Source organism: Schistocerca serialis, chromosome 11 (genome assembly GCF_023864345.2).
Source record: "Schistocerca serialis cubense isolate TAMUIC-IGC-003099 chromosome 11, iqSchSeri2.2, whole genome shotgun sequence".
Taxonomy (NCBI): domain Eukaryota; kingdom Metazoa; phylum Arthropoda; class Insecta; order Orthoptera; family Acrididae; genus Schistocerca; species Schistocerca serialis.
In genome coordinates this window covers 128218694-128245905 of record NC_064648.1, presented here as the reverse complement: position 1 = coordinate 128245905, position 27212 = coordinate 128218694, and the positions used below count along the sequence as shown (strand labels likewise).

General features: G+C 44.3%; 1 protein-coding gene across 5 annotated transcripts in view; it reads left to right on the top strand.

Moving 5' to 3' along the window:
• LOC126427049 (zinc finger protein 708-like) overlaps positions 1–27212 on the top strand; it is a 77303-nt gene that overhangs the window by 9676 nt on the left and 40415 nt on the right. For all 5 annotated transcript variants that reach the window (XM_050089223.1, XM_050089224.1, XM_050089222.1 and 2 more), the window contains exon 3: positions 24891–25049. The gene's annotated coding sequence lies outside the window, so the exon portion shown is untranslated. The remainder of the gene's footprint in view (positions 1–24890; positions 25050–27212) is intronic.

Here is a 27212-nt window from a genome sequence, read left to right as displayed (position 1 = left end):
TTGCTGCACATCAAAGGTCTTTCAAAACGTGTTCTTCCCCCCTTAGTTTCATTTTCTAAAGTGCCAGGAAATTCTACGCCGGTACATAAAACCATAAATATTCAAAGGATGGATGAGCTTTTCAGTGCCGAGGAAGTGTATACTGTCACTTAACATGGAAAAAGTGTATTTTCACCTGGGAGAAGGTGTATTCTTATCCGGGAAAAATCCCGGAATTTTTTTCCATGTCCACGTATACACCCTGTATTAAAAACACAGCATTCACTGCATGTGCATGAGCCTGTTTTCTCTGACAGTGGGCAAAATTGGCATTTTTGTGCCACTGCAAACAAACTTTTTGGACATGGCCTTCTTTTTTATGCATGTAACACATTGTGTTATGTGATGGGCAGTTCTGTGTTTTATGGTGATCAAAACATCTTGGGCAAGGCTTCACTAAATTCATATGCTTGTTTACATGTCTACGTGGCTGTGTACGTGCTCGTTGTTGTGGCTGCTGGGGCAGTCACGAACAAGTGGCGACTCAACCCAGCGAATCGGGGCCGCTATAGCACCCAAATCATATTGCTGTAAGATATGCAATATTTGGGGAAGTGATGGATCAGAGTACTTTAAGATCTGTTCCCATATACTACTATCTTAGACATTAATATTATTGCATCATGGATCATTAAATCACTGTAAAAGTTGCCATAACTACACTTAAATTTACACTTCCTGGTCAAGCCGATTAATTCTGTTTACCACTGGTGGTACGTCTGTTCTGGCTTTTTCTGCAAGCGAAAGAACTGATATCTAGCTGCAGCTACTTGGACTTGCTGGTCATAGGGTTGAGTTAATGAAGCGATACTTTGTCATAGCTGAGTTTGTCGGGAGGCGTGGTTGGGGATAGTTGTTGTACTAACCTGAACACTGGGGACACTGCACGATGTACTTGACAATGTGCTTGGAACTGAGTGAGGTATTCGAGCCATCCATTCCATTTCTGTGTCCTTAAATTTGCTGGAACATTTGTATAGTGGTCTGTGGCAGTTGTTGGTGTGGACGGTTGGTCTGTTGTGCTGTTGACGCAGCTTGTGCAGCCAGTAGTAGTTGTATCGTTGTCAGTAAGGTAGCAATTTTTTAGTTCTGAATCCGAAAGGTCCATTACAATGGCCGTCTGCAGCTGTGGTGCAGGGGCAGTGGGTGGAGGGGACAGGGAATTCATGGTTTGCACAAATACGTTAAAGCAAAAAGCAAGCAAAGCCTCTGAAAAAAGAAATTTGATTAATTATACAGCTCCCCTCCTGGAATACATGCAAGAACACAACAACAAATTAGCAATTAGAAACACTTAAACACACTCACCCCTATAAGAAAAGTCTTTGGCCAAGTTGATTAACTTCGATTGCCACTGAATTATTCTCGTCGCCGCTGTAGTCTTGTAACGTAGGAAGTAACGTAAGATGTTGTTATGGGTGGTCACAATCCTCTTTCTAGAACACAAATACTCACTTGGATTAATACAGTTCTTTATTGATATGAACATTTACATATGTTGAATAGAGTCCATGTGGTGTGATACAAGTTCATCAGTAATAGTTCTCTTGCAGACAATATGGGTAATCTTGTTGTTACAAACTTTAACCTCACTGCTAGTCCTGCTGTGTCACTAATCTGGTCACTATGCACTGTTGTAGCTTGTGACGAACTGAGAATAAATGACAGACTTCTATCTAGAATCAGTGAGTCAGTGAGCCACTGAGGCCCTCCGGTCAGCGGCAGGTCTCGAGAAGGCGTTGGCTGCATGTTGCTTGTGGGTGTGTCTTTGGCATCTCTCGTGATAGGCATACTTGATCCTGCACCCACTATCAATCTTTGCTGACCGGTGTGCTGGCGCCAGCTTGCGCCAGCACACTTTGCTGTTTCTGACAGAATTATAATGTCATTGGCAAATCACAAAGATTTTATTTCTTCTACCTAAACTTTAATTACCTCCCCAGTATTCTCTTTGATTTACTATGTAGCTTGCTCAATGTACATATACACTACTGATCGTTAAAATTGCTACACCCCAAAGATGACGTGCTACAGATGTGAAATTTAAACGACAGGAAGAAGATGCTGTGATATGCAAAGCTTTTCAGAGCATTCACACAAGGTTGGTGCCGGTGACGACACCTACAACGTGCTGACATCAGGAAAGTTTCCAACCGATTTCTCATACACAAACAGCGGTTGACCGGCATTGCATGGTGAAACGTCGTTGTGATGCCTCGTGTAACGAGGAGAAATGCGTACCATCACGTTTACGGCTTTTATAAAGGTCGGATTGTAGCCTATCGCAATTGCGGTTTATCGTATCGCGACATTGCTGCTTGTGTTGGTCAAGACCCAATGACTGTTAGCAGAATATGGAATCGGTGGGTTTAGGAGCGTAATACGGAACGCCGTGCTGGATCCCAATGGCCTCGTATCACTAGCAGTCGAGATGACGGGCATCGTATCCGCATGGCTGTAACAGGTCGTGTGCCCACATCTCAATCCCTAAGTCAACAGGTGGGGACGTTTGCGAGACAACAACCATCTGCACGAACAGTTTGACGACGTTTGCAGCAGCATGGACTATCAGCTCGGAGACGATGGCTGTGGCTACCCTTGATGCTGCATGACAGACAGAAGCGCTTGCAATGATGTACTCGATGATGAACCTGGATGCATGAATGGCAAAACGTCATTTTTTCGGATGAATCCAGGTTCTGTTTACAGCATCACGATGATTGCATCCATGTTTGGTGACATTGCAGTGAACGCACATTGGAAGCGTGTATTCGTCATCGCCGTACTGGCGTATCACCCGGCGTGAGGGTATGGGGTGCCATTGGTTACACATCTTGGTCACCTCTTGTTCGCATTGACGGCACTTTGAACAGTGGACGTTACATTTCAGATGTGTTAGGACTCATGGCTCTACCCTTCATTAGATCCCTGCGAAACCCTACATTTCAGCAGGATAATGCACGACCACATGTTGCAGGTCCTGTACGGGCCTTTCTGGATGCAGAAAATGTTTGACTGATGCCCTGGCCAGCTCATTCTCCAGATCTCTCACTAATTGAAATGTCTGGTCAATGGTGGCCGAGCAACTGGCTCGTCACAATATGCCAGTGACTACCCTTGATGAACTGTGGTATCGTGTTGAAGGTGCATGGGCAGCTGTACCTGTACACGCTATCCGAGCTCTGTTTGACTCAGTGCCCAGGCGTATCAAGGCCATTATTACGGCCAGAGGTGGTTGTTCTGGGTACTGATTTCTCAGGATCTATGCACCCAAATTGCGTGAAATTTTAATCACATGTCAGTTCTAGTATGGATACCCGTTTATCATCTGTATTTCTTCTTGATGTAGCAATTTTAATGGCCAGTAGTGTATATAAATGAAAAGACAAATAAATCTACTCACCAAGCAGCGGCAAGGGAACACATACACACAAAAGAGTTTAACTTTCACAAGCTTTCGGACCAGTGGCTCCTTCTGGTGGAAGAGTTGAAGGGAAGGAAGAGGGCTGAAGGAAAAGGACTGGAGAGGTTTAGGGAAAGGGGAACAGTTTAGAAAAGTCAGCCAGAACCCAGGATCAGGGGAGACTTGCCGGACGGGATGAGAAGGAAAGACTAATTGTTGGAGACTGCACCGGATGAGACTTGGAAACCCGATAGCTTAAAGGTGAAAGACAGGGTTTTAAAATGTTGTTCATTGTACAGAAAATGTTTGCTCAGTGTACAGATTGATTAGTATGGGAGATAGGTACAATTCTTGCCTTTTGTGCTCTTCAACGGTTACACCTGCAGTATGGTGTCTGTACAAGTTGTAAACAACTTTTCACTCTCTGCAATTTATCCCTGCTACCTTCAAAATTTCACTGTCAAAAGCTTTATGTAAATTTAAAAATGCTACAAATGTAGGTTTGCCTTTCTCCAATCTATTTTCGAAGATAAATCATTGTGCAGATTGATTCCTCCATTCACTTTGCCTCGATGACCACCTTGCCAATAACAACTTAATGGTTTGAACAATTATCAAGAAAAATTGGTTATGGTGTTTGAGCGTAACAAATAAACAGTTTCCCTCAAGTGGCACTGTATGGCAATCCTCTGGCTAAGACAGGAGACTGGAACTTTTTCACTGAATAATGTTTGATGTACTTGTTTTTTGACATTGTTCTGTGTCAAAAAGAAAGAATAGTAATGATGGGTAAAATATGAGAGGTGCTCAATAAGTAATGCAACACTTATTTTTGTGTGAAAAGTTTTTTTTTAATTTCAGATTCCGATACACCATATTATTCTCCACTCTTTTGTCTACAGAATCCTGTTTTTCGATGTAATCTCCCTTCAGTGTGAAGATCTTATGCCGACTTAATGGAAGGGCCCGTATGCCCGCACGGTACCATTCTACTGGTTGACACCGAGCAGGGTAGTGCAATGGTAACACACTAGACTCTCATTTGGGTGGACGACAGTTCAAACTCACATCAGGCCATCCTGATTTATGTTGTCTGTGATTTCCATAAATCGCATAAGGCAAATGCCTGGACGGTTCTTCCGAAAGGGCGCTGCTGCTATCCTTCTCCATCCTTCCTTAATCAGAGCTCGTGCTCCATCTCTAAAGACCTCGTTGTCGATGGGACATTAAACACTAATCCGGTCCTCCTGCTTTACTGGTCGATGTTGGAGCCGACGTCTTGCTGCATCGGTAACCTCCTCATCGTCCGGGTACTGCTTCCTGGAGAGTGCATCCTTCATTTGGCCAAACAGGTGGAAGTCGGAACGTAGGACTGTATGATGGGTGAAAAAGAACATTCGAGCGAAGTTTTGTGAGCTCCTCTCGGGTGTGCAGATTTGTGTGAGGCCTTACGTTATTATGGGAGGGAGAAGTTCATTTGCATTTTCAAAGTGCCAACGAACATGCTGAAGTTCAAAATTGTTAAGGCTTTCGTGGCCACTTGTTGACAAACTGCCTATTGGCTTCTGTCTCGGGTTCTTTGGCCGACGTTCATCTAATGATTTTACTGACGCTTCACCAGCACGAGTGGCTGTCATTGTCAAAGCTCCAGCCTCCATTGCCAGTGGTGAACTGGAGCCGAGCTTGTGGCCGCAGACTATATGTACCTGGCGCGCCGACGTCCGAGGGCTTCTCCACGGTCATTTCCGGCGCGGTTCTCCTCTTGCTACCTGAGACGGTCGTTCACTGCAGTGCGGGAAGCCACGATCCGTTTACCTTGAGACTTTCCTCTTTCTTGTTGAAGCTGTTCGCTTATTTTTGTATTTCTACACCTTCTCTAAACAAGCACGTGTGATAGTGCTTCTCTACAGCCAGGACTTCCGTGTCGGCGAATTTTATTAGGTGGTCGGTCTCACTCAGTGCGTGCTCTGCCCCAGCCTGCAGTGTTGCTTATGTTCTTTGATCCTGGTGTCCAGTCATTCCGACATAAACTTTTCCGCATGTGCACGGTATACGGTATATTCCTGACATTGCAAGTGGGTCCCTTTTCTCCTTTCCCGATCTAAGATACTCTTTGATCTTCCTTGTCGGTTTGAAAATCGTCTTTACACCATGTTTGCGCAATATACGGCCGATTCTGTCTGTCACTCTGGGAATGTATGGTAGAAAGGCCGTACCCGACATTTCTTTTTCTGATTCTTTACTTCGCCGAGTGTTGACTGTGCCAGCCACTCGTGCTGGCGAAACATCAGTAAAATCATTAGATTAATGTCGGCTGAAGAATCCGAGACAGAAGCCAATATGCTGAAGTTTTCAAGATCCCTCACTTCTAAACTGATGCTGTTATTACTCAGCTTAGCCGCGCGTCCATAGAGGGTGGTATATGTGACATACAGTATAACTGGTCAGCATTTCCACCCGGAATTTGTGAGTGTAAGTTGGACCTTCCTTGATCCGCCTTGGTGGGTCGTGTCGTCGGATTTCCTCCTACCTGTGCGCGGTGCAGCTCTCGTAAATGTCGTCCCGTGCAGATTCTTCATTGGCGCGTTGGATGTCTCTGTTGGTACAAGCTAATTATCTGAAATTGCTGTTGATCTACTTTGGGGTATCTATTTACTCGAAATTAACATTCAGAATGCCATAATATCACTTTTATTCTTATTAGATCAATAATGAAACACTCGTGTCACAAACTACTCGTAACCGAGAGCACGGCTACCATCGAACAAGACAGGAAGAGCTCTTAACGCCGACTGCCGACTTTGGCATGCAGTCAGTATCTCTTACTAGTTTCGTCACAGTTCGTGGATTTCCGATCGAGTTCGTACTTACTAAGATATGCATTTGTTAATGAACAGTTGTGAATTGTAACGAGGCAAAATTATGATAAATAGTTTTAAACATCCAGAGGCTCCTCCTAGTATTCATGTTGTCATAAATGACTTTAATTATTAAATATAAATAAAGAAAATCAGTGACTTCGACGCCAAGATGGCGGTACTTCCCGTCGTGTATATTTCCCTGGCTGACGCTTGTTGCTACGGTCCAGTGCTGAACCCCACCCCACTACGCGCGACATATGATCGCTTCGTCACCTAGCCAGGCCAGCGTGGGAAATGCTCTCTGACTCATGGCCGGCTACGGACTACAGCACTTCCTAACTATCGTGAATACGTCAATAAGACACAATAATTTATTAAAACTGGTAAAAATGTCTTCCTCACATAAGAGACACCTTACAAGTTGTTTCTTCAATTTCCTTAGGGTAGCGCAATATACTTCCAAGTTGATCATTGCACCTTGTGGGAGGACGTTGGACAGAATAAGTCCTGTGGAGTCTCAGAAGACCAGCTTTATTGGCTGGGGGTCTGGCTTATGAACTTTTTTTCAGAGGAGAACTGGTGTGGTATCACATGATGGATTGCCATTTTGTTTCCAGTTCAAAGTGAAGAACACACATTTCATCGCGTGTGACAATGCTTGACAAAGAATTGACATGGTCAGCCTTGTAACACACAAGCAATTCCACACAGATGGTCTTTAATTATTCTTCAGAGTCTTTTGTTAAGTGGCGAGGAACTCAGCGGTTTTCCACGGTCATCTTGCTGCAGTTCTCCCCTCACCACCTGCAGTGGTTGTTCTCTGCAGCACGGGAATCCGGGCACCGTTCACCTTGAGGCTTTCTTCTTTCTTGTTGAGTGGATTTCTATAGTTTCCCTGAACAAGCAGATGTAATAGCTCTTCTCTACAGCATGAAATAAGCAAATTTCGCTATGTGGTCAGTCTAACACAGCACATCCTCTCCCGTGGTCAATTTCTCTACTTGCTTCAACCTGAAATGCAGCCTATATTCAGTGATCCTGCTGGTGATTGATCATCCGTTCATCCAGCATAGACTTTTGCACATATACATGATATATAGTATGTTCCCGACATTTCAAGTAGGTCCCTTTTCTCCTTTGCCAATCTGAAACACTCTTTCATTCTTTTTGTTAGTTTATAAATAGTCTTTGTGCCATTATTGCGCAGTATGCAGCTGATTCTGTCTGTCACTCTGGAAATCTAGGCAGAAGGGCCATACCCAACATTTCTTTTTTCAATGTGTCACTTCACTGAGTGATGCTTCTTACATAACTGGTGGAGTACCGTCTGCTCCTCAGAATGCTTTTCAGGTTTGCATCTCACATCTGAGGTGTTCGGTTCACATATTCCTCATGCTTGCATTACGAGTGTGTTAATTGCTCCTCTTTTCTGGCTCAGGTGGCGATTTGATAGTTTGCGCAGGTATCGGTCTGTGTGTGTGTCGGTTTTTGATACACACTGTGTCCCTGGCAAATGGGAAAAGAGAAAATACCATATACCATATACATGTGGAAAAGTTTATGATGGAATGACTGAATTACCAGTCAGCACCAGGATTACCAAACATAAGCGGCATTGCATTTTGGAGCAGGTAAAGAAACCGGCTGTGACAGGGCGTGTGCTGTGTGAGACCGACCACATACTGAAATTTGCTGACAGGGAAGTTCTTGATGTAGAGAACAGCTACTACTCCCACTTGTTCAATGAAGCTACAGAAATACACACACATGGCAATAGCTTCAACGAGAAAGAAGAAAGCCTCAAAGTGAACCGATCCTGGCTTCCAGTGTTGCAGAGAACAACAGTTGTGTGTAGCCCTCGGGCATTGGTGTGCCAGTTACACAGAATCTCTGGCCGCAAGCTTGATTCCAGTCCACCATCAGCAATTTAGGATGAAGCTTCGACAGTGGCAGACACTCGAGCTGGTGATATGTCAGAAAAATTGTCAGACCAACAGGTCACAAAGAAATTACGACCCAGGGCCCCTGTTCCTCCGAGGCTGTACGGCTTACCGAAAGTCCACAAGAAACATGTCCCGTTATGTCCTATTGTCAGTTATATTGGTGCCCTGATGTATCCTCTCGCCAAGTACCTCAAGGAGCTGCTCAGTCCTCACGTGCGGACATGCCCACACCATATCTGTGAATCTGTAACTCTTTGGATTTCTTGGGATGGCATCAACCACCTCACAATTAAGGAATCTGACATACTTGTGAGCTCCGACGTGGTTTCCCTCTTTACTGGGGTTCCATTACCCGAATTCCTGGAACTCATCGGCTGGAAATTTTATGAGAAAACCACCGATCTGCTCAGACATTTTCTAACATCAACATATTTTCTATTTGACGGTGACTACTATGAGCAGACCGAAGGCGTTGCTATGGGGAGTCTTCTCTCTCCCATCGTCGCTAACATGTACATGGAACATTCCAAGGGAGAAGCCTTGGAGTCAGCGCAGCTAAAACCTACTTGAAATAATAATTAAATCAAGACCCCAAGCTGCCGACAGGCATCGATATACATCAACGGGGGCAGCTGAAAATGTGTCCCCGGCCAGGATCTCCTACTTACATGGCAGACGCTCTATCAATCTGAGCCACTGAGGGCACATAGGATAGTGTGACTGCAGGGACTTGTCCCTTTCGCACTCTCCGTGAGACCCACATTCCCAACTTAATGTCCGCACACTACATTCATAGTGCCCCTGCCCATTACACTCATTACTCACGGCAGAAAATCTGATCCAGTCCCGTAAAAGTTGGGGCGATGCGTGTGCATCCGCACAGAAGGAGGTCAATGGCCTGTTAGCCTTAACTATATGAAGATGGTGTCTGTTCTTTTGGACATGTTTGAAAGAACATATACCATTTTAATATAAAACATACTTGTTTCTTCAGATATGTGGACGACACGATTGTCATTTGGCCACATGGAATAGACAAGCTGATGGAATTTCTCACACATCTCAATTCAAGACATGAGAATATCAAGTTCACCGTGGAGGTAGAATCAGATGGGATGCTCCCCTTCTTGGATGTTCTCGTCAAAAGTCGAGATGACAGCAGGTTGGGGCACAGCGTGTATAGAAAGAAAACTCACATCAACTTATACCTACAAGCAGATAGCTGCCACCACTCTGCTCAGAAGAACGGTGTGCTAAACACTCTTGTACACAGAGCTCACACCATGTCTGATGAGGACAATCTCCGACAAGAATTGGCCCATCTGAAGTCTGTGTTTCTGAGTAACGGTTGTAAGAAAAGGCAAATCCAGGATGCTCTACATCTGACACTCACAACACAACTGGCAGAGACTAATGAAGAACCTGAGGAAAACACAGCCACGGCATTCATTCCGTTTTGTGGGGCCTTATCGGGAAAATTTTGACGCGTTTTATGAAAATATCAAATAAATACCATCTTCTGCCCTCCAACTAAAATCAGAGCACTTCTTGGCAGTGTTAAGGACGACCTCGGTTTACGTAAATCAGGGGTTTACAAAATACCTTGCCAATGCGGTAAGGAATACATAGGTCAGACAATTCGCATCATTGAAGACCAGTGCCGTGATCACCAATGGCACACGAGATTGCAACAGCCTAATAAGTCTGCAATTGCTGAGCATTGCCTGTCAGAACTTCACAGCACGGACTATGACAAGACCAAGGTACTAACACAGACTTCGAAATATTGGGACTGTGTCATCAAAGGAGCTATAGAGATGGGAGTAAGAAAACATGAACTGAATCGTGACAGTGGCTATTCCCTTAACCAAGCTTGGGAACCAGCCATTACCTGGATTAAGGAGAAGATAGAAATATCCCAGAATGTACTGACTTTGAGGGGAGGGGGGGAATCTCCGAAACACCGCCGGCAAACATCCTTGGGCGCAGACCTACGAGGGAACACCAAGATACGGGGCCACGAGCCGGGTGTCAATCCCCATCACGGACGGCAGAGGGAGCGCCTGACGGAGGAGGAGGGGGAATCTGATATATACCTCATGCCTGCCATCCCTTGGCATACATCAGCACACCTGATGATGGAAACAAGATCAGTTGCTGAAATATTGTGCTCTTTGTACACTCACGCCAGGCTGTTCACCCGAGATTTATTTCGTCATTGATATATTGAGTATGGAATTTAAAAAAAGTCATTAGCTGATGGTTGAATGTTAAGAATTTGCATTGAAATAAACATAGATTGTGAGGTTTCTACAGCTGAGAGTTATTAGTAATTTCTTGTTATTCTTATACTATTGCACTTGGCTTGGATTATCATCTATTATTTTCTGACTGGTGTCAGTAGAGTTTGAACACGGCTTGTACAATATGTATAATTGTGTTTGCAGTGATCCTTATTAACGTCAAATTTTGTGGAATGTGCACGGAAACTATCCCACAGGAAAGATGACTGATATGAAATAAAATGCAAGATCATGTTTATTTTTAGCAAACATGACTTTTTATTCAAAATAGCCTTGTCAGTCAATACACAGCTGGAGGTGTTGGAAAAATTGTTCAAAATAGTTCTGATGTTCAGTGCTTGAAATTTCCAGCAGTACTGTGGTGATAGCCTCTTAGATATCTGAACTTATGTCAAAACGCTTTCCTTTTGTTGCCATATCCCATTTGGAAATTAGTGGAATTCACGCAGAGATAAATCGGGCAAGTAAGGAGGGTGTTCAAGTACCACAATACATGTTTGAGACAGGAAATCACATATGATATTGCTTTTGTGTGCTGGGGCATTGTTGTGCAACAAACACCTACATCGACATCTACACGATTACTCTATGATTCACAATTAAATGCCTGGCAGAGTGTTCATCAAACTACTTTTAAGCTATTTCTCTATCTTTCCCCTCTTAAACAACGCAAGGAAAAAACAAAGACTTAAATCTTTCTGTGTTAGCTCTGCCATTTCTTATTCTATTATGATGATCATTGCTGCTTATATAGGTGGGTGCCAGTCAATATTTTCACACTCTCAGGAGAAAGTTGGTTATTGAAATTTCATGAGACGGTCATACCACAACAAAAAAATGCCTTTGTTTTAATGATTGCCACCCCAAGTCACGTATTGTATCGGTGGCACTGTCCCCTATTTCGTGACAGACAAGCGTAGGTTAGGAGTCTCTTTAGTAGACCTCTTGTACTTTCTAAGTGTTCTGCCAGTATATTGCAGTCTTTGGTATGCTTCTCCCACAGGATTATCTATGTGAGCATTCCAAATTAAGTTATTCATCATTATAATCCCTAAGTATCTGGTTGAGTTTACGGCCTTTAGATTTGTGTGATTTATTGTGTAACTGAAATTTAGCAGATTCTTTTTAGTGATCATGTGGATGACTTCACAATTTCCATGATTTACAGTCAGTTGCCACATTTTATGCCATACAGATCAGATATCATGTCTAAATCATTTTGCAATTCATTTTGATCATCTGATGACATTGCATGCTGGTAAATAACAGCATCATCTGCAAACAATCTAAGAGGACTGCTCAGATTGTCTCCAAAATTGTTTTGTGGATCAAGAACAACAGAGGTCCTTTAACACTTCCTTGGAGATGGCCAGATGTTACTTCTGTTTTACTCGATGACTTTCTGTCAGTTATTACGAACTGTGGCTTTTCTGACAGGAAATCATGAATCCAATCACACAACTGAGATGATCCTTCACAGGCACACAATTTATTTAGAAACGGCTTGCGAGGAATGGTGTCAAAGGCTTTCTGGAATCTAAAAATATGCAATTAATTTGACATTTCCTGTCAATAGCACTCATTACTTTGTGAAAATAAAGAGCTAGTTCTGTTTCACAAAAATGATTTTTCTGAACCTGTGTATGGCATTTGTCAGTAAATTGATTTCTTTGAGATAACATAATGATCAAACACAGTGTATGCTCCATAATCCTACTGCAAATCAACGTTAGTGATATGGGTCTGTAATTCAGTGGATTACTCCTACTTCCTTTCTTGGGTATTGATGCGGCCTGTGCAACTTTCCAGTCTCTAGGTACAGAAATATGGCGTTGGCGCTGTTAGTCGGGCCACACTGTGTAGGGGCATAGGCTTGTGTATGTGTGCACGTGCATGTATGTGTAGTCTACTCTAGCTCATCAAAGGATAACTCTGAAACCTAGCAAGTTGTCTTTCTTTTCTGTGTGCATATTGACAATGCAGCGCTTGTGCTTTTTGGAGAGTGGTCTCCTTTTATCCAGAAATACTTATGTTCTACAAGAACTTTCCTACAACATGCTACCATATTTTCTGATTTAGGAACTTTATTACAAACTGATCTCTGCACAGACCTACCTCTCTTAGACCAGCTTAATATTCTCCTAATCCTGCATCCACCCATTCTTCAATTCTTCTGAGAAGTGCTGCAGAAAAAATGTAGTTAACTACAAGCAGCATGGATATACCCTTCTAATAGTTGACATATATATTTTTTGTATTGTGTTTGTAACTAGAGCCAGTCGTGTTTCTCTTCTACTGTGTTTTTGAATTTATTCTGCTATATTATCTTCTTGTGGTGCTTCAATATCCATCAGGGAATTCAGAATATTGCTTATTTCTTCTTCATTAGTATGTTTGGTTTATTGGATGGCTTTATATTTTCTGAATTCCAACCTTTCTTTTGGTTCCTTACTTCCCCTTCTTGTGCTGTATCCATAGCTCTCCAAGAAATGCCCTTCACCGATGACCAGTCTCCAATGCTCCGTGGTTATCATACATTCTATCGGAACAGTGCTGGTCCTGAGAGGGCGTCTAGAGCGGTCTGTACTTTGATTCATACAGATGTCATCAGTTAATGGGTTCCCCTTTGTACCTTAATGGAGGCAGTAGCAGTGCAGCTGCAAATGACCTCAGCTATTACGATTATCATTTCCATTGTTTACCTACCTCCAGGTGGATCACTTACGTATGTCGAATTGACCACATTAACCCAATAACTTTCACCTCTTTTTCTCCTGCTGTTCAGCACCCACTATCCACTGTGTGGGAGTACCACTTCATCTGGTGGGGATCATCTAATTGACCAGCTTCTCTCAGACAATCATCTGTGCCTCCTCAGTGGTTTTTCTCCCGCTCATTTCAGTGCCACCCATTACAGCTTTTCAGCTATCGATCTAATGATCTCTCCTCTACATTGATCACTACACAATAATATTTGTGACGGTGATGACTTTTCGGTGATCCTGTCATCTCCTTACCACCGCCAGACAGACTGACTACCATGTTGGACACCTCACAGAACTAGCTGGCCTTTGTACACCTCTGCTGTCACATTCGCCACCTCGCTATCAGATTGTATTGATGAAGTTGTGCAAGGCGTCTCAGATTTGACCAGTCCTACTGCTGGAAATACTATTCCCCGCCGGCCAGTGTGGCTGAGCGGTTCTAGTCGTTTCAGTCTGGAACCGTGCGACCGCTACAGTCGCAAGTTCGATTCCTGTCTCGGGCATGGATGTGTGTGATGTCCTTAGGTTAGTTAGGTTTAAGTAGTTGTAAGTTCTAGGGGACTGATGACCTCAGCTGTTAAGTCCCATAGTGCTCAGAGCCACTTGAACCATTTGCTGTTCCCCTCTCTATGGGTCCCGTCCCCCCTGTCGGCTGGTGCTGTGTTGGACCAGAGACATTGCAGTAGGTATTCAGAATCACCAGTGAGCCTCCAATGATTGAATCATCATCCTTCATAGACCGACCTTATCACTCTTAAGCAACTTCGTGCTAAGGTTCACTATTTAATCAAATGCAGTAAGAAGGAATGCTGGGAATTCTAGGTCTCCTCTTTGGGGACATATGCCTCTTCATTTTGGGTGTGGGCTAACTCTGTAGTCTTACGGGCCACCAACAATCAACTATTCTGGATTTTGTCTTTCAGAATCGTCTTTGTACTGGTTCATTGATTCTTGCAGAACACCTTGTGACCCATTTAACACCATTATTGGCTTCCTCAGTCTATCCCTGCAGCAGAGGTGACAAGTTCAAGACCGCCCCTTACGTTTCACTCCCCACCAATTTGAACTCCCTGCCAATCTGAATCCTATAATGAACCCTCCACTGACTGAGAACAACTTCACGTTTGTTCCTCATCCTACAACACAGATCCAGGCCCCGATTTTATTTACAGTTAGATGTTCCAGCACCTGAAAGTTCCACAAAGGCTGGCTTCGGCTCCAAGGTGCCTTCCCCTCACGATGGCGAGATAGCATAATTGCCCGATCCTCAAGTCAGGCCAGAACCCAATGTCTCGCGACAGTTACAGGCCAGTTAGCATGACTGATGTGCTCTGTAAGCTGCTTGAAAGGATGATTACCTGCAGTTTATGATGGTTTCTCGAATTCAGGACCTTTTGTCCCCCTATCAGTGTGGTTTTCTGGAGGGATGAGCCACAATCGATCATCTGCTTAGGTTGAAAAAAGCAATATGACAGGCATTTGTAAATGCCAACACCTTGTTGCAGTCTTTTTTGACCTACATAAGGCATATGACACCACTTAGGGTTACCACGTTTTACTCACCCTCCACGACTGGGATGCTGGGATGGTTCCTTTGAAAGGGCACGGCCGACTTCCTTCCCCTTTCTACCCTCATACAATGAGACCGATGAGCTCGCTGTCTGGTCTCCTTCCACAAACAACCACAACCTATTTTTCTCAGAATTTTGAACAACTTGCACCATTTTACAGTGTCTAATGCTTTTTCCAGGTTGACAAATCCTATGAACGTGTCTTAATTTTTCTTTAGTCTTCCTTCCAATTTCAACCGCAATGTCAGAATTGCCTCCCTGGTACCTTTACTTTTCCTAAAGCCAAACTGACTGTCATCTAGCACGTCCTCAATTTTCTTTTCCATTCTTCTGTATATTATTCTTGTTATCAACTTGGATGCAGGAGCTGTTAAGCTGATTGTGTGATAATTCTTGTACTTGTCAGCTCTTGCAGTCTTGGAAATTGTGGGGATTATATTTTTCCGAAAGTAAGGTGATATGTCACCAACATGAATAGTCATTTTGTTGCAAATTCTTCCAATGATTTTAGAAGTTCTGATGGAATGTTATCAATCCCTTCTGCGTTATTTGATCTTAAGTCTACCAAAGCTCCCATAAATTCTGATTCCAATATTGGATCACCTGTCTCTTCTAAATTGACTTGTGTGTTGTCTTCTATCACATCTGACAAATCTTCACCTCATAGAGGCCTTCAATATACTCTTTCCACCCATCTACTCTCTCCTCTGTATTTAACAGTGAAATTCCCATCGCACTCTTAATGTTTTCACCTGTGTTTTTTGCGTCACCGAAGATTGTTTTGACTTTCCTGTATGCTGAGTCAGTCGTTCCGACAATTATTTCTTTTTCAATTTCTTCATATGTTTGATGCAGCCATTTCATCTTAGCTTCCCTGCACTTTGTATTTCTTTCCTTCCTCAGTGACTTGAATTTCTGTATTCCTGAATTTCCCTGAACGTTTTTGTACTTCCTTCTTTCATTGATCGTCTGAAGTATTTTTCTGTTACCGATGAGCTCGCTGTCTGGTCTCCTTCCCCAAACAACCACAACCTATTTTTCTCAGAATTTTGAACAACTTGCACCATTTTACAGTGTCTAATGCTTTTTCCAGGTTGACAAATCCTTTGTTTGCAGTTACCTTTTTGGTACCTATGTTTTTCTTTCCAGCTGTGATTGCCCTTTTCTGAATCCCACTTCTTTGTGTATTGGTCCTTCCTGACTAATCTCTTGAACTCCAGCCTACTTTTCATCACTATTACATCGTTATCTGAGACCCTATCTGTTCCTGGGTATACCTTACTGTCCAGTATCCAATTTCGGAATCTCTGTCTGACCATGATGTAATATAACTGAAATCTTCCAGTATCACCTGGTCTTTTCCAAGTATACCTCCTCCTCTTGTGATTCTTGAACAGATCACAATTAATTTTTCTCCTCTCTCATTCCTTGTCCCAAGCCCATATTCTCCTGTTAACTTTTCTTCTACTCCTTCGCCTACAACTGCATTCCAGTCGCCCATGACTGGTAGATTTTCATCTCCCTTTACCTACTGTATTAGCATCTCAATATCCTTTTATACTTCTCAGTCTCTTCATCTTCAGCTTGTGATGTCAGCATGTGTGCCTAAACTATTGTTGTCGGTGTTGGTTTGCTGTCGATTCTGCTAAGAAAAACCCTATCACTGAAGTGTTCACTGTAACACACTCTCAGCCCTACCTTCCTGTTCATAGTTAATACTATGCTTGTTACACAATTTTCTGCTGCTGTTGGTATTACCCTATACTCATCTGACCACAAATTCTTGTCTTCTTTCCTTTTAGTTTCACTGACCCCTAGTATATCTAGATTGAGCCTTTGCATTTCCCTTTTCAGGTTTTCTGGCTTCCCTACGACATTCAAGCTTCTGACATTCCACGCCCCGATTCACAGAGCATTATCCTTTCATTGATTATCCAGTCTTTTTCTCATGGTCACCTCCCCCTTGGCACTTCCTTCCCTGAGATCCGAATGGGGGACTATTCCGGAATCTTTTTCCACTGGAGAGATCATGACACTTCTTCAGTTACAGGCCACATGTCCTGTGGATACACATTATGCGTCTTTAATGCATTTGTTTCCGTTACCTTCTGCATCCTCATGCTGTTGATCAGTGCTGATTCCGTTGTGACTCGCCGATTATTCAAAGTGCCGCCGCGCAATTACGCACGTCCTCTACGTGCGGCGCTGTCTGCCAGCCGTGCAGCAGCTGCGCCACCTAAGCGGCCAGCCGAGCAGCGGCCGCTAGACTGAGACTCAGTGTTTAATCGAATGCCGACTTGTTCACAGGTCCACTTACTCAGTGACTTATATGTGTTGTTGTGTTGTCCAAAATATATGTGTTAAATTTGAAGATTTAACAATGGGCGACGAGGTAGTGGATTTTTCCTTTTCACCGTTGACTCACAGGGTTCCATGGCTACTGTCGAGCAGCTCTTGCAAAATCTCCTTGAACAGCAAACGCTTCCAACAGCGGCGATTCGCGATTTCGTCGCGGCGTCAAATGCGGGGCGTTTCTCGTCGTTGGCTGTACCTCCTTTTCCACCTTACGACGAGACGGCGGAAGACTGGTCTGATTATGAAAAATGTCTTCGACAGCACTTCTTGGCATTTCCTGTCGCGGACGAACAACCATGTAAGTCTCTGTTCCTTTCCTGGATTTCACCTCAAATGTATCGGTTGTTGTCGCAATTGGCTCCTTTGAAGGATCCTGCGTCTTTGTCCTTTGCTGAAATGTGCTCCCTTCTGTCTGTCTATTTTCAAAAGCAAACGCATGTGGTAGCCTCTCGTGTTGCCTTTTATCGTTGTCAAAAACAACCAAATCAGTCCTATCGCGCTTGGGCTGCTGAACTTCACGGCCTCAGTCGGAAGTGTCAATTTGTTACTGACGTTCACAAAGAATCCTATGCCGATTCCATGGTACGGGATGCTATTATCCGGTCGGCGCCCGACAAAGAAGTTCGGCAATGTGCCCTTCAGTTGGCGAATCCGACTCTAGATGAAGTTCTCTCCATTGCGGAGTCTTTTGAAATTTCTTGCGCCGCTGGGGCGCAAATAGAAGCGTGGGGTGACGTTGGGGAAATACAACCTCTGTGCACTGTTGACGACACGTGCGGCGCGTCCCCGCCGGCCGACGTGGCCGCAGTACGCTCCCACGCGCAGCCTCGGCCCAGCCGTAAACAACCCGCTAAGAAACTGCAGCAAAATCCCCGGCAACTTCCTTCATGTCCGCGGTGTTTTACGAAACATTCACGCGAGGATTGTCCCCAACGTTTGGCTGTGTGTCACAATTGCAAAAAGAAAGGTCATGTGTCTTCCGTTTGTAAATCCAACCGCATACACGATGTTCATGAACATGACGCTGATTCTGATTCTGTGTTGTCTGTCAATTGCACTTCTTCCCTTTCAGGGAAGTTATTCCTCACAGTCCAAATCCTTGGTCGAGATGTTCGCATGCAAGTGGATACCGGTTCTGCTGCCACTATAATTAATTCTCAGACGTATCTTAAGCTGGATTCTCCACTCCTGTCCCCTGTCACTCGGCAATTACGGACGGACAATAAACAGAAGATTTCTCTCTTGGGGCAGTTTGATGCTGAGGTATCTTACAAATCCGTCGTTCGCACTGTTCCCATATTTGTGGTCGACCAGAGCAACGCAGAAAATCTTTTTGGTTTCGATGCCTTTCGCGTTTTTGGGTTCTCCATAGATGACTCTGTCAATATTGTCTCTGACGCTATTCCTTATGCTCAACTGGATTCCTTGTCGACGACATTTTCGTCCCTTTTTTCTCCTGGGTTAGGCCGTGCAAACGACTTTGAAGCTCATATCACGCTCAAACCTACTGCTCGGCCTAAGTTTTTCGGGCTCGGCCCATTCCTGTGGCCCTTCGTGATCGGGTGAAACGGGAGTTGGATCGTCTCACTGCTTCAAGGGTCTTGCTTCCTGTCACTTCCAGTGAGTGGTCCTCTCCTGTCGTTGTAGTTGCTAAGCCCAATGGTGATATTCGTCTCTGTGGCGATTTCAAAGCCACTGTGAGTGCTCAATGCCTCATCGACACTTACCCTATGCCCCGTCCTGAAGAACAGTTCACTAAACTCGCTGGAGGACAGTATTTTTCTAAAATTGACCTGTCGGAAGCTTATCACCAACTTCCTCTCGACGCTGCTTCCCGGCAGTTTCTGGTCCTTAACACGCCTTTCGGCCTCTATCAATACCAACGCTTGCCATTCGGGGTTGCTAGCGCCCCTGCTCTTTTTCAGCGATTCTTGGAACAATTATTGCTCCCTGTCCCGGGGTGTATCAATTACATGGACGACATAGTTGTCACTGGCTCCACCACTGAAGAACATCTTCAAAATCTCCGCACACTTTTTAATGTCTTACAGACTGCCGGTCTTAAGTGTAATTTTCAGAAATCACAATTTTTTCAGGCATCTATCACGTACTTGGGGTTTCAACTCTCTCGGGATGGTATTCGTCCGCTTCAACACACTGTTGCTGCGATCGATGCCCTTCCTCGCCCTACATCTGTTAAGGAACTGCAGGCCTTCTTGGGGAAAATAGCATACTATCACAAGTTTTTACCATCTGCGGCGTCGGTGGCTCAGCCGTTGCATCGCCTGTTGCATAAAAACGTGCCTTTTCACTGGTCCGCGTCATGTGACGCGGCTTTCCGGAAATTAAAGACTATGCTGAAACAGGCCCCGTGCCTGGCTACTTATCGACCTGGCCAACATCTTGTTCTTGCCACAGACGCCTCTCAATACGGGGTCGGTGCAGTCCTTGCGCACCGTTTTCCTGACGGTTCGGAACAACCCATCGCTTATGCCTCCAAAACGCTCACGGATGCCCAACAAAAGTATTCTCAAATTGAGAAAGAAGCTTTGGCCATCATTTATGCTCTTCATAAGTTTGGTGTTTTTCTCTATGGCTCAAAATTTCATCTTGTTACGGATCACAAACCACTTGTTTTCTTGTTTCATGCATCAACGTCACTTCCCGACAAGGCTGCACACTGCCTCCAGCATTGGGCTCTTTACTTGTCTTGTTTCAATTATGAGATTCATTTCCGGCCAATGGCTCAACATGCGAATGCTGATGCTTTGTCTCGCCTTCCCATGGGTCCTGATCAGGCATTCGATAGGGACGAACGTTTGTGTTTCCACTTGGATGTTGCCGAGCAGCGGGTTGTGCACGGGTTCCCCATCACTGGGGACAGGCTGGCGGCTGCTACGGGTTCTGACCCTACTCTCTCCCGGGTTTTACGCTGTATTCAGAAGGGTTGGCCAGAACGCCCGTCCGCTAAGACTTCTGATCCGTTGCGGAACTACTACACTTTGCGCTACCGCCTCACAGCTAGGGATGGTGTTATCCTCCTCTCCACTGACAATGCTTCGCCGCGTGTTGTGGTACCTGCGTTTTTGCGTGCTTCAGTCTTGCGCCTCCTTCACCAGGGGCACTGGGGTGTGTCTTGCACAAAATCTCTGGCGTGCCGTCATGTGTACTGGCCTGGCATCGACTCTGAAATCGCACACACGGTCGCTGCCTGCAGCCTTTGTGCGTCACAGGCCGCTGCCCCGAAGTCATCTTTGTCACTGTGGCCTTCGCCTGAGAAGCCCTGGGAACGCATTCATGCTGACTTTGCGGGACCCTTTTTACTACTACTCTAACTTTCCCTTCATTGTCCGTTGCACGTCACCTTCCACCGTGGCAACCACCAGTGCTCTCGCCCGCATTTTTTCTTTGGAAGGCCTCCCCTCTACTCTTGTTACTGATAATGGTCCGCAATTTGCCTCTTCCGACTTTGCGGATTTTTGTGCTCGTCACGGCGTTACGCATGTCACGGCCCCGCCGTTCCATCCACAATCCAACGGTGAGGCTGAACGACTGGTCCGCACATTTAAGGCTCAGATGCGGAAACTTCTGACTTCTTCTGTTGCTGATGATGTGTTTCTCCAGCTCCTGGCGTCTTACCGTTTCACCCCCATGGGCGATCACAGCATGGCTGAGCTCTTACACGGCCGACAGCCCCGCACGCTTCTTCATCTTCTGCAGCCTCCCACCTCACGGCCGCGGGTGCCTTCACTTGGCCGATTCACCGCCGACGACCTCGTCTGGGTACGGGGATATGGCAGGCAGCCAAAATGGAGCCCGGGCCGCATCTTACGACACCGTGGCAGATGCCTGTATGAAATCCAGACGGACACGGGTGTTGCAGTGCGTCATTCGGACCAGCTTCGGCCTCGGGTGCCAGCAACGCCTGTTCCGAATGCCGCCACACCACCTTTGGCTCTACCTGACGCTCGGGATCTTGACATCTCTCGATACTCACAACACAGCCCTCTCACCAGAACGGACGCCACCAGGAGACGTGCCCATGCAGGAACCGGAGGACCATCCTCTGTCAGAGTACATCTACTTGCCTCCTCCTCCAACGGACGCCGACACATCGCCCGTGTCTCCTGTCGTATCAACTGGACTTGCCGCAACGGGCAGATTGGTGCACGGGGCCCCAGCAGATTCGACCCCTACGTCTCCTGTCATCTCGACCTGTTATCATCGGGGACACTTCCGTCCGTACGGGAAGCCTCCTCCTCGAGACTTTATGGTGAGTCAAACAACGCCTATGGACGTTAGCCTTCTCCAGGACACCTCCATCGAGACCAGTGCAACCATTTCAAAGGGGGGAAAAGTGTTGTGAATCGCCGATTATTCAAAGTGCCGCCGCGCAATTACGCACGTCCTCTACGTGCGTCGCTGTCTGCCAGCCGTGCAGCAGCTGCGCCACCTAAGCGGCCAGCCGAGCAGCGGCCGCTAGACTGAGACTCGGTGTTTAATCGAATGCCGACTTGTTCACAGGTCCACTTACTCGGTGACTTATATCTGTTGTTGTGTTGTCCGAAATATATGTGTTAAATTTGAAGATTTAACAGATTCTTCCACCTTTAGGGGCAGTTTCCCACCTCAAGGACAAGAGAGTGCTCTGAACCTCTGTCCGCTCCTCCGCTCTCTTCGATAAGGCCGTTGGCAGAAAGAGAGTGACTTATTATGCCGGAAGTCTTTGGCTGCCAAATACTGATTATTAATCAGAATTTAAGCAGTGGCGGGTATCAAACCCAGGACCGAGGAATTTTTGGACACTAGCCAAAGACGCTACCCATAGACCACAGGCTGCTGGTATGGAATGCCATTTGCTGGTGGCACCAAGTAGTGTGCTCGCAGCACAGCTGACAGCCGTGAGCAGAGCCCTCCATTTTATTCAGTGGGCATCCGTTGACTATGTTTAATTGTACTGACTCAGTGATCAGTCTCTAGACTATTGACCAAAGTTATTCTTGCCACCCTTTTGTTTCTGCTATTTGTGACCTTCTTGCCGACCTCTGTCGTGCAGCCTGCTCAGTTGCCTTTCTCTGTGTGTCAAGTCGTGTAGCTATCCTGGGGAATGAACAAGCTGACTGTTTGGCTAGAGGAATACTTACTTGCTCCCCATTCGCTTTGCTGACACCAGGTACGGATTTGCAGGTGCATGTGAGATCTTTGCTCACTCAGAAATGGCATGACATCTGGTGGGCTACGCTCCCATCTGATAAACACTGCACAGTCAAGGAGGCTACTGAAGAATGGTGCTCTTCTTTCTGCTTCTCCCAGAAGGAACCCGCAGTCCTGTGCCATCTCTGCATCAGTTATACCAGGTTAACCTGTAATTTTCTTTTGTGTAACAAGCCATCCTAACATTGTTGTTCTGTAGCATTACAGTCAGTCACTCATATCTTGGTGGAATGCCCCCTTCTTTTGGCCCTCCGTGCAAACTATGGCCGTCCAAACCTCATTGCCTCTAATATTGTGATCTTGCCGAACAATTCACAGATTGTTGAACCAGTTCTCTGTTTTCTCTGCGAAAGTGGTTTTTATTCTCAGTTATAAGGTTTTAATCTACTGTCGGACCTGGGGAATGGTGTTTTTTGAGATGTGGTGTCTCGCACTGTATGCTAGGTATGGGTGGTTCCCAGTACTATGTTCTTGACCAGGCTATGCCTTCCTGCCGCTTTTACTCTGTTTTGATGACTTTTATATTTGGTTTACCTCCATTCTGCCGCACTTAGTTTTCTATTCTGGGTGTCGTACTTTCTTCAGTAGTGGATGTTCTCGATGAAAGAGATTCACCAATGAGTAACACATTTTTGCCTCACACAGGTCGATGGTAGGCAAAATCGATTGTCAAGTGCCACTAGCGCTAAGGGAATGAAGTGTCAATTGAGGCTGGGAATCTCTTGAGTCTGGGCGGAGCTGTCAGCTACATGTTGTGTTGTAGCAGCTGAGTGAGTCCACAGTGCCACGGATTGACCCTCAACAGAGACGTTACTGATTTGTGACAAAATTATATTTTTGACAAGTGTTTTAAATGCTTACAGTGTGCTGAATATTCATGCTTGTGTCAATCGCACTGGTCACCGATTGGATTTATGTGGGGATTGTGTGTGTTAACCATTGTTATAGCATGTGGTTTAATATAAAAAAACATGGACCTGTGATGAGATTAACCATAATTAGAAATGTATCTAAAGAGAATATATAAGTCCAACAGTGCAAAACATTTGGCATTAGTAAAACCTATTATCGTTGTGTGAACATTGTTGAGCAGCTGCACTCTGATTATAAATGACATCCAAAGTAGTGAAATCTGATTAGCACTTGTCTATTAGGTTGCAGTCACATCAAAATTAAAGTTAGGCTGTTGTTTTGGTTAACAAGAATCAATGTCATATTGGTTGGGAGAGTTTCAACTTCCCTATCTCCTTCATCTTACTTTTATTATTGACAATTCATAATATGTCTATTATGGTTTTGGTCTTCTGGCTTTTACTGTTATGAATCTCCTGACAAGATCAGAAAATGTTCTTTGTGGACGTCTCTACTTCTGGATGCACCACTCTTGGATCGATGGACTTATTTGGTTCCTTACCCCCCTCTCACCCCCCCCCCCCCCTCCCCAAAATCAACAGATCGAACAACCAACTTGTTGGTTCCTCACAGTTTAGCTGTCTTCAAAATATGTGCTACACTTTTGCAGTTGTCTCTGATGTGTATGAAGGTGACATTCTTTGTTCTTAAATCATAAACTCTTTGACTGCAATGTTGTGAATTTATTGTTAAATAATTGATAAGAATTTCTACCATATATTTTCTTGAAGTTCTGATGCACCAAATGCGAAAGTTCTTTCACAAACTTTCTCTTGATAATGTAAGGAAAAGGTAGGCTGCTACTCACTGTAAAGATAATACTGTCAGGTCCAGTCAGGCACAACTAAAGGGAACTTGCACAGTTGTTTTCAGCCAAAGCCTTCTTCAGAAAAGGAAAAATGCACACACACACACACACACACACACACACACACACACACACACACACACACACATATAGTAACACAAGCAAGCACACCTAATGCAAATCTCTTACAGCTCGAACGGGAATGCCATTCAACTTTGTGCTTGAAAAGGTGAAAAGCTTGACTTATTGGGAGAGCTGGAAATACTTAAGCAGACATGTATGGTTGGCAGACAATTGCTGAATGATCAGCTCACTAGTAGGAACCACAACTATTATAATTCAATGATGTCAGTGTTTAATAAAATTTTTACATAAATTTTGGTTATGATCTTCTAATGGGTTTTGTTTTGGGCTATGTTAATCCCCCCCCCCTCCCCCCCTCCCCCCCCCCCTACCACCACCACCACCACCACCCAAATGTTTCATTCCTAGACATTGTACTTTTAAAGTCGAGTTGGGACTTGCTGTTTCAAGAATTTATTTTATCGCCAGTTACTGGGATGATGCCCATCTTTATTACCTTACAGTTTTATTTAGTAGTTACAGCAGATGTTACTATTTTATCTACTTAGTGAAATTTATTGGTTGTTTTATTTGTGACCGTGTTCTGATTAATTGTAACTGCTTGATTGCATGCCTATGTACTTCCTTTGCAGACATTGTATTCATGCCTCATTCCATTGCTCGCCTATGTACCCACTTGATGCTCGACGTTCCTGCCATGAAGTTACAGCAGCAGCACTGTGTATTATGTTTCTGTGTGAGTGTAGTTCTACAGTTGCACCATTCTGGCCTGCTGGTACAACTTCACTAAGGTATGTCTTCATCCTTTTTATCATTTATTTAGTGTTCTGTCCCACAGTTACATGACATTATGTTGTTTCTGACTAGGTCTCTGCAGGTTCATGTGATTCAGCATGTGCTACAGTTTAGCAGAGAGCTGTTTTATTGTTTTTAAGATGTTGGAAAAAGTCTCTGCAGGTCCTTCTGATTTGATGCATACTTAAGTCTAGCAAAGAGCCATTTTATTGTTTTTAATATGTTATAAAAAGAAAATTTTAAGGTCAAAGCAAATCCTGATGCACATTCAGAATTTTGCAAGTTGGAACCATACCATAATATTTTCTTATTTGTCATCCCTGTAGTTAATCTGAAGATGTCCTTTGAAGATGAAACACGTTGTTAATAAAAGAATAAGTCACAACCAAGATTGTTTTTAATTCAAGTTAAATGAATTTGGACACTACTATTTCTTCTGCTGAAGCTGCTGTTTGTTTTTTGTTATCCCCACTAACTACTACTAGTGTGTCTACAGTTATTCAACACCTATGAGAGAATATGGGAACTCATGAATATTGGATAGACGATGCTCTAGCTACACCGATTGCTTCTGAAAATTCATTCATTCATTCCAATGCTGTGAAAAGCCTTAAAAAGTCTTACACATTCAACAAAATGCCTCATTCAGGATTCATTGTACAGGGTGATTCAAAAAGAATACCACAACTTTAAAAATGTGTATTTAATGAAAGAAACATAATATAACTTTCTGTTATACATCATTACAAAGAGTATTTAAAAAGGTTTTTTTTTTTTCACTCAAAAACAAGTTCAGAGATGTTCAATATGGCCCCCTCCAGACACTCGAGCAATATCAACCCAATACTCCAACTCGTTCCACACTCTCTGTAGCATATCAGGCGTAACAGTTTGGATAGCTGCTGTTATTTCTCGTTTCAAATCATCAATGGTGGCTGGGAGAGGTGGCCGAAACACCATATCCTTAACATACCCCCATAAGAAAAAATCGCAGGGGGTAAGATCAGGGCTTCTTGGAGGCCAGTGATGAAGTGCTCTGTCACGGGCTGCCTGGCGGCCGATCCATCGCCTCGGGTAGTTGACGTTCAGGTAGTTACGGACAGATAAGTGCCAATGTGGTGGCGCTCCATCCTGCTGCAATATGAATTGTTGTGCTTCTTGTTCGAGCTGAGGGAACAGCCAATTCTCCAACATCTCCAGATACTGTAGTCCAGTTACAGTAGCACCTTCGAAGAAAAAGGGACCAAAAACTTTATTGGCTGAAATGGCGAACAAATGTACAACTAAATGAAACTTTATAGCTCCCTTAATTCGCCGACAGATAGTGCTTAGCTCTGCCTTTTGTCGTTGCAGAGTTTTAAATTCCTAAAGTTGTGGTATTCTTTTTGAATCACCCTGTATTACTAAAAGCTGACAATTTTCACATTAATGTGAGGAGCATCCTCAGAGATGTGCCCTATGTCACCCACATTTGTGTAATTGATGCAATGGTCCAAACTGACCCCACTCCTCTCCCCCAATTATCATTACGTGATCATTTTTACCAAAATCTTTCCCCAGAGACTATAAATGATAGATGACATTCTTGACTCCTGTACTCAGTATAAAAACAATATATAACTGTAATTTGGTACCCATCCCATCTCTTTATATCTTGTGTAACATTTGTTAAAGAGGTCCACAGAACTAAGGAAGAATACATTCTCCTGTATATGTAAAGAATAATGTGAAAAATTGAATGGAGCAGTATGTTATCGGTCTTACTCAGACTAATAAAGTGTCTGAATACCACATTCATTACTGAATGTCACTTTGATCCTTACTTGGAACTTTAGTATCAGCACTGGTGTGACAACACCACTACACTACACTGTAGGCTGAGGTACTTCACGCTCTGACAGTTGCTTGATAATAACCGGCGAACAGAAACCTGTGAGAGGAAATTAAAACTTGTGAAACTCAATATATGGGAAACAGAAATTCCGAAACCTCATAGAGACATGCACGGAGATAACTCTGTGAGAAACTAGTGTGGGTGGCTGTCAACTGAGCACTTGGTAATAGCATCAGCACGATGCACAATGCAAGGTTCATGGTAGCACAGTAGTTGAACTCCATGTAAGCACTGGCCCACCTTGCTTACTGCTGCCCTCAGGTGA